Below are 9,110 nucleotides of genomic sequence, written 5' to 3'. Positions count from 1 at the left end.
GCATAAGGTGTATATGGGGGGTGTAGAGTGTGTATGGGGACTGTATGGGGTGCATGGTGTTTATGGGCTTGCATAGAATGTATGTGAAATATGCGTGGGATGTATACATATTTTCTGGGATGAGTGTATGGCTTGCATACGCGGGAAGTGCACAGAGGCTGTACGTGAAGGTCTGTGTGGAAGTCGGATAGGGTGCCTAAGGGGTGTGCTTACAGGGGTGTGCAGGTGGGGATCTGTATGGAGCTGCAGCCCTGCCACCCACTACCCCGATCCCACCAACAGGGTGCTGCCTCAAGCATGCAGGGGCCTCGGGGCTGCCCTCTGCCTGCCCCCGCACCCCCAGAGCCTGGCCAGGGCCTGTGCATGGGCGCATCTGCCTAGGGATGCCCAAATCTGGGGCAGGGGATTTAGGTTAATAAACCATTTACAGTTAATTGTGTTAAGTGCTAAAGTAGTGTAGAAGGAAGAGCAAATGAGAGATGGGGACAAACTGAATCCTCTTCAGTACTAAGACCTTAGAACTGCTGTTTTATAATGTGGAACTAGAGACCCTGCAGGGGAGGGGTAGGGAAATCCAGGTACATTGCAAACTTAAAGCCTTTTTACTTTAGTACTTTTAAAAGTTTTTGTTTACACATTTAAAAGAAAAAACAACAGATCATAAGCACACATGGGGATAGACACACTAAAAGCCCAGGTCCTCTGGATAAAGCCTTACCTGTCAGATTGCATTCTTCTGTGCTGTGAAAAAACCACTGCTAGGTATCTTAAAATGTGGTTCTGAACTGCTACAGAAAAAAACCACAAGCTGCAGAGAACTTGCCTCCTCACCAGGCTCTAAAATACCTCTAGGGGTGACAGAGCAAACCACAGTCCAGGCTCTAATTCTTTTTCTCCCCTTGCTCTGTTTCCACTCAACAGCAGTCAATTCAGAAAAATGTGGCCAAGATAAGCAAGTCACAGCAAAGCTGTTCTTTGCTGCAGTAGTGTCAGGAGTTTTATATTTGCAGGGACCTCAATGTTTTTCATTTTGATTCTGAGGTGAATTTTTCAGCCATTGATAGAAGATGTGTCCTGCAGCCCGAGCAGGCTGTACAAGTAGGCAGTGCAAGATGCTGCCTTTTCCTGGTGCATCATTTGTCTTACTGAGCACAAGCCTCTGCAAAGGATAAGAGCAGTTACCGGTACGAGCCCATGAAAAGTTGTAGCCATCCCTTTTGACTCTTTTCACTCCCAGGTGCAGTACAAATTGAGTGAACAAGGAGGAATTGCTGCTGCCTCATCAAGAGGAAGCGGTCTGCTGGCAGCGATACTTTTCTTACTCCCATTTCCCTTAGATGGACTATCTGTTAGGAGCACAAGATGCTTTTCCTGTTTTAAAGGCTCTGGAGTTTTGCAAAAAGATAAATAGAGACTTCTTTTTTTTTCTTTTTTTAAACCTGAATCACTGAAATGAAAGTCCTAAAGAAAAGCAAGTTTATTTTCAGAGGTTCTGAATAACTCAGTTCTCACTGGCTTTGTTGAACCTCCCTCTTCAGATTTTCTTTCCTGTGAAGTCACAACGGAATTTCAAGGAAATTTTAAGAGTATCTGTAAAGTAGAGTAAACCTATGAACCGGTACAAATAAATTTTAAAGACAGCTACTAGTCAGTTTACTTCACGGGTGATCTGGTGCCAGGTAACACCATCCATAGCATTAGCATTCAACCGTACATACTGTGGTAATCACATTCATCCAGGCTGTTCCTCCTAGGCTTTTTCCTTCTCAGTGCATGGTGGTGGCATATTCTGGACTGTACAGATGTGTTTCCCTTTAGTCCAAAACAAATGGACACATCCTTGATCTCTGCTGAAGTGCATGAGACTCTGTCTATGGTTGGTTTCAAATGGCAGTGCACGCGCACAGAATCCAACAGCTACATACCTGTTGGCACGTGAGCTGTTCAAAGAAAGATGCTTGTTATATGAACTTTTTTTTTCTGCAGATAAATGTTTATTTGGAATCAGAATACAGAAAGAACACAAAACCCTCCAATAGCCACACAGAGCCTGGCATGAGCTTGCTTTGACCTTCTCCATGCCACAGATGACCAAAGTCTGTACTGGTAACACCTTTGGGGAGAGAGGTTTCTTCTCAACATTTTAAAGTGTTCGTTCCAAGAAGATGCTACTCTGCATCATGCTTGTGCTTTTCTTTGCTGATTTCTAGCCTAGACATCATGAAACTCCTTTCTTGTAAATGTTCTCATGTCTTACCAGTTGGGAATTGCTGCTCTAGACAATCTTGTAATAGCATCATCGTCTCTGCTTTCAATTTAAAATGATTGCTCAGGCCTTAAACACTCAGAAAGAACAAGGCCCAGTGTTGCCAGTGAACCCACATATGCCTTCAGCTGAGAGGGAGGAGTAGGAGACATTTGAATTGGGATGAAAGCCACTGAACTCCATAAGGAAAGCAGACGGTGCCCCTGCTGGGTTTCAAGGGATTGACTCATTCTTAGCAGAGCTCACATATTTCTCTTTCTTTTTTTCCTGTTTCTTTGATTGCACAAGTCAGATCAAGAAGAAAAAAAGAAGTGGGAGATCTCCCATCCTAGTGGAAGGCCGTATGACATAACGCTTTGTGCCCTGAGTCCTTGCTAGGACCATTTATCTTCTAGTTGGGCCTTTGTCCTACGAGCCCTCTAGGATGCTGGAAGTCAACAGTGCCACTTCTTTAGATGCTGATCCTAGCTCAAGATAATGAATGTTCAGATATGACGTTTAATGAATGCTGCTGGCTAGAATAATCCTGTGCATTCTTAACTGGCTCCTTGGGTTTTTTTTTTTTTTAATTGTAAACATCCTTCATGCAGCTGCTCCAGGGACATGTTTAAGAAACAGCGGCTGGCTGTGTTTAAAAGATTTCAACTCATCTTGACCTACATTTAGGTTTTTGTAGCTTACTAGCCACAGTCTGTAACAAGCAAAACCCTCAGAGAGCTTATATAGCTTCTGTAGGGCAAGGCACAGGAAACAAATGGAGGATGAAGTTACCCAGCTGAAGCATTTGGAAAAGGGAGTTACTGAAGCTGAACTATAGGGTTCAGATGATTATCAGGTGATTAGGAGTACAAGGAGCAGAGCTGCATAAAGGGAGTAAAGATAACCTCTTTGCCTTGCACTTTCTTCCGGATTCATTCTCTCACTTGCAATCTTTCTGTAAAATCTTTTTAGCTCCTTTCAGGATAAAGTTCAGAAGGTGCCTAAACACAATTGCATTTTTATACATGCTTCCTTCTCACTTGAACTTCTGCTCCAGAAATTGCATAAGCATAGGGCTTGTTCTTGATATGACCTCTTACTAAGCAGGGAAACTGGTAGAATCAGCTGCTTAGGAAGTAACTTTGTTGGGAAGGAACATATTCATCCATTTTGCAGATCCAGTTCTTTCTTTTTCTAGCATGTGAGTGCCTGTTCTTGCAGAACATAAGCACGCGTGTTCAAAAGCAATGCAGCTTCTAGCCTCTTGAGATTAGAAGATAATCTTCTAAAAGTGAGCCGCTGTAATATCTTCCCAAATCTGCAGGCAGACTAAATTATCATCCCCCATTCTGCTTGTGTCTTTGCTGACCATGAACATAGAAAGCACTGAGAAGCCTGTAAGTTTTGTGCTGCAAATAAAGATTGGGCACCTAAGGAGGGAGGAAGCCAAGAGGTCAGACACAATGTAGTACTATCATTGACATATAACGGTTAGGGCAGCATTAGTTCACTCAGCTCAGGAGCCGGAAAAATGAATTAGATATGCCAGCAAAAGACCACATAGGCAGTTTATGCATATCTGGTAACATGTGCAGATATCTGAGGCTTTACACTTTTAGGTTTGTTAGAAAAAGGCAAAAGGGTTGTAAGCATTTGGCTGTTGGGGAAATGACAGATTTGGAAACTCAGCAGCTGTTTTCTCCTCTTGTATTTAGAGGTTGGAATAATGTATAAGCTAGAGGCATAAACAAGGAAAAGCTAGCAATTTCACTGACATTAATAGCATCTAAGATGTACAACTTATGTTTCAAACTAACAAACTGTCCAGACTAGCAGACCAAATATTTGGTTGGACTGCAAAAGTTCTGCACCATCATTTTTCTAAAGCCACTGGTGGTGGCAGACAACTTCCACTTTCATACATTAAAGCATTACAAACATTAACTGCATTTGACTGTTGCTGAATGAAATCCGTCAGCAGAGTACTATTGGTTTTCATGCGAGTCAAGTGATGGATAAAGGGAATGGTTACTCTGTGTTATGCAAAAAGGCATTGAGAAACAGGTACTGACCGAGGCTAGACTGAGCCTACAAACGAACAGATCGATATAAAGACAATCAACAGAAGGGCAGTATTGCCACTCCGCACCATGCCGTCAGCTTTGTCTTCATGAAAGGGAAACAAATGGTACCTGCAGGTATGGGGAAGACACAGCTTTTTGTCCTGAAACTCTCACTTCAGCAGAATTAAGTTCAAATTGACAGGGGGTTTCTGAGATGAATCAGAGGCTGGAAAAAATCAGCAAGTATGCCTATCAGCCATTTCTACCAGAGCATACTTATGTTCTGCTCAAGTAATAGCCAAGAACTAGAGACGTTCCATTACTTATGCAGTTAGTGCCCGTTCCCATTCTGTACAGAGACCAGCCAAGCTAGCTACAGAGTATAATTTACTTTTATTACAACCTTCAGCCTCTAATCTCAATTTCTAGCCTAAAGAAAGAAGTACTGGTAATGGCTACATGGCTACACCGTGATTACAGACACACACAATATTCTTCCTTTTTTTTTTTAAAATACAAAGCTTAAGGCTGCCATGCAAATAGTCTAACCCTTGGGAATGAAAGGTCTGAACAGCGTGATAGGAACAACTGCTGGTAATTCTCATATAACAGAAATTTGTTGCCCTGTAGAACTAAACATGATAAACTGAGAAGGTATATTTGAAGGTTGCCTAATTCATGGCAATAAAGTTGTTATTTGTCGACGCTCAGATCAGGTCACTTCTACAGTTACAGGAGAGTAACATAGCATTTGTAATTAAAAGGTTTTGCTAGGAAATTCTGTTGCAATTACCAACCAACACTCAAACAGTGGAAATGCAAGAGGATATTGTAGTTACCTGGAAATGCAGCACATGCCTGACCATGCTTGAGTGCATGTTTGGGATTGCCAGCCACCCACAGGAGGACTTCCACATAAATAGTTCACCATTTATATTTTGAAAGCCAATCCTAGTTACACAGTTTGTGTACCTAGGCTTCTGGGGTTATAGCTAGACCTCTGTTGTAGAGCAGGTGAAAACTTGCAACTTGTGGAAGGGAATGCTTCGCATGGGATTTCCCAGACACTTCCAGAACAACTGTATTTGCACATCATTCATACACGACATACACATCTCAAGATACCATACAGATGTAGCTAGTACAGTTTACAGATCTAGGGAGAGAGAAAATGAATGTTTTCTTTACTTGTCCCCCTTCCTTCTTTTTCTCTGAGAGAGAAAACATTTATTCTTACCAAACATAATGAGGGAAACCAATCCTGCTATATCAGTGCCATAGCTGAGAGTATTGTCAGAAAATTCCATCTAGACTAAAAACTTTAAGTCCCTGTGGTGTGTCAAATTTCTGAGACTTTCAGCTAAAAATGAGTTTGAACAGATTAACTAGCTGGGACTTGAAGATAAAGCTGGCTTCTCTGAAAGAAATGTGTTTTACACAGTGTTAAGTATGCTTGGTTCCTCTTATTCAAAGAAAGCAAAGGAGTTTTGTGAAAAGAGTCTTCAATAGGGTCTTTTCCTTTTAAAACTGCGTGAGAGTTCCAGCCAGTCTGTAGCACTGGCTTGAACTTTGTTTTTCTCCAAAGCAAGAACACTTTAGTTTTCAGTGGCTTCCACATTTTTTCCTCCTCCTTTTGTAAAATATGCCAGTGAAGTCAAGTGGGTTGTATTAACTTAACATTTTTTCAAACGTTCACACTTAGGACCAAAAAAGGGAATATTTAAGAAACATAACCAGGAATATGTTGGAATGTTGATCTTCTGATGATCATAAGAATTTTCAGTCATAAGGTCTAATTAAATATCCCAAGCTGGAAATGCTTCCAGTGACTGTTACGTCTCCTTGTTATCTCGTCAAATATTTTTAAGTCAGACCAAGTGACTTCTGTGCCAAAGTGATATTTTTAATGTGAATAACACACACGCACAAGAGACTGCATTAAAATTCACCTCGGCTAGTGAAGTTTTGGCATCTTGGATTTAGTCTGAAAGCATGAACCTGTCACTGTATGCACGGGGGGCTAACTGGCAATGAAATAGCTCTGCAGTGGTAATCATACGTGTTTGTTTATAACAACATTTTTTAGTCTAAGAAAAAAATTCTCTGCATGGTCTAGTATGGGAATTTGGACTACCATTGCTGACATTTTTGAATTTTGATGGAATGGGATTAAATAAAGACATCATGTTACACAGCTTTCCAAAAGTACCATACAATGCTGTTATCCAAGAATAAAGCATTTTTGCCAAGATTAGATACAGAAAACAAAAATGAAACCCAGAGATAACAAATGACTAATTAAGCACTTCTGGTTAGGAGCAGTAGATTTCCAGTAGCCCTCAGATACTCAGAGCTGCTTTGTATTAGCTGATAAAACAAAAAGCATTTTAAGAGATGATCAGTACCCTAAGGAGGACCTCATCTAAGTAGACAAGTCAGACAAAGGAATATCATCATTTTGGAATTAGGGACCTGAGGCACACAGTAATTGTCCTGTCTGCAGCCAGTTTGTGGTGGGACGGTAACTGAATGCAGATCTCCTTACCACATGCACATTCTCTATCTATATTCCAACTGGTCAGCTGAAAAAGCCTTTCATTACTGCCCTTTCAACATACCAAGAATTACACAAGACCATGAACATTTCATAGGTTTGCTTCAAATCCACTTCTCCCACCACAGCATTTAAAAGCACGTAGCCAGTGAGCAAATACCATAGACACAATAAGGTTTCAAACCCGGAGCGCAGGTTGGAAGTTTACAGCCCATCTGAGACTCCTCCCCCTGCAAAATTCCCATTGACTTTCTATTTTGGACTCCAGTTGCCTTTTGCAGGATCGAGTTTTCCTTTAACAGATCTTGAAAAACATTTCCAGCTTTTCTTCTTATAGCTAGAGGATGAAGCTTTATTCGCTTTAAGCCAAGATCTGCCTTCTTACTGTATTCTTACCGTAGCTCTCCTTGTACAGTGAATGGCCCTCACTTGTCCGCACAGAGTAAACAGCGTCATTCATAGGAAGAATAAGACCATCATAGCATCCTGAAAGGCAGTATATGCAATTCTCAGCCCTACCAGCAACCAGCAGAAGTGAGGAATCAATCCTATTCCCAAGTGTCAGTATAGTCCTTGGAGAAATTAAGCAAGGAAAAAACTACAGGGAAGTTGTGGGAGACTAAAGAAAGTCACAGCCTGGCCACCTGTCTGAGCTCATTGACTCCAGATAAAAGAGGCAATTCACAGTCAAACTCTACTTCTGGGCTGTAACACAAAGAGGACACAAGGTGTTCCCCAGCTCCTTCCAAAGCAAAGTCTTTTCTTTTATAGACCTGTGAAAATACCTCGCCCAGTGGGGCTCCACAGGCTTCCTGCAGTACAAATAACCGATTGCCCAAAGTCAGGCCATTTGCTTTACTAAACACAACCTTCTCCAAAGCATTTTTATGTTACACATTTGTGTATTTTATTCATACACATCTTAACCTACTGGGAAAGAGGGAGGAGAAAGCACTTAGAGAACTAAGTGTGAAGGCTTCCATTTGTTCACAGGAAAACCAAGCAGCTATTTAAGAACTTCGGCACATGGGCAGTGAGATAAACAGCATTTCAGATGCTTAAAGTGAGGAAGAGTAATAAGAAGAAATAAAAGCAATAGAGGACATTTTGGTCCCTGCTTCTCTTTGCTTGAAATCTAGAACCTGCTTGATCTTTGTATGACAAGAAGTTTAGTCATCACAAGGAAAATTTTACCCACTGGGAAACAAATCTATGGTTCCTTAGGAACCTGGGAATGCCAAATCAGTATTTGTTACCCTCACAGATTTTGGGGTAATGCTCCTGGCACAAGCTTTAACACAGGGATACTGTAGGACATAGGGTCTGTCTACAGGGCACAATGAAGAAAGAGCTGGGCAGAGAGAGCATGGCTTGGCGCTGACGATGGTGCAGCCCCACTAGCACAGCGCTCTGCTGCCTACCTCGTGCTTTCCAGGCTGGCAAAACCACGACGCAGTAAGCAACGCATAACAGCAGGCCCTACATGGCTTCGCTAAAGAGATGACGTAAGCTGCAAAATAATTACTAATACCTTTTTAAAATTAATTGTGTTAATATTGAAGACTTGGCATTTGCTGGTGTCCATGGACACGTTCAGATCCTTTCAAGGCATGCTAATTCTCTGACCCCAACATGTCCTGTGGTAGGGAGTTCCCTAATCTAACCTTGTGTTGAGAAAATAGATTTTAAACAAATATTAGCTACTGCCTGTCCAATACAGCTTATAAGAAAAAGAAAGAGAAGAGTAATTTGAGCTGGCTTAAATTTTGTTTCTTACAAAAACAGTCTACCTCCTTCTTCCATCCCCTCCCCAAAGAAGGTGAAGGGATGCCTAGAATCTGGGTGCAGGGCTGAGAACTACACAAGACAAGTTCTTGTTCCTTTTTTGCGATGGTAAAGCAATGAGTAAATGACAGTAGTCATGTCCCTTTTTGGTGATTAATACATCCTTCTGCTCTCAGCATCTTACACCACCAGAGGAGGCAGGTCTCAAGTATAACTTTAGAAAGTGTAACTGTTTGCCGTAGCTCCGAGGCATTAAGATATTACAAACTCTGTGCTATTCCTGCAGGTAACCCCTTGTGTAGGGGGGAGACATGTTTCACAGTGCCATCTCGTGACTGATGGAATACAAACCCCTGGTTACAAACCAGGTGGTCTGCTGGATGTGGCATGTTACATGTCGGCAGAGTGCTTTGAAGAAGATGTAGGGCAGCATGCAGGTGAGCCTAGTTTTCATTATGGATAG

This window comes from Egretta garzetta, unplaced genomic scaffold (assembly GCF_000687185.1).
Source record: "Egretta garzetta isolate BGI_Z169 unplaced genomic scaffold, ASM68718v1 scaffold326, whole genome shotgun sequence".
Lineage (NCBI taxonomy): Eukaryota > Metazoa > Chordata > Aves > Pelecaniformes > Ardeidae > Egretta > Egretta garzetta.
Note: the sequence above shows the minus strand (reverse complement) of the source record.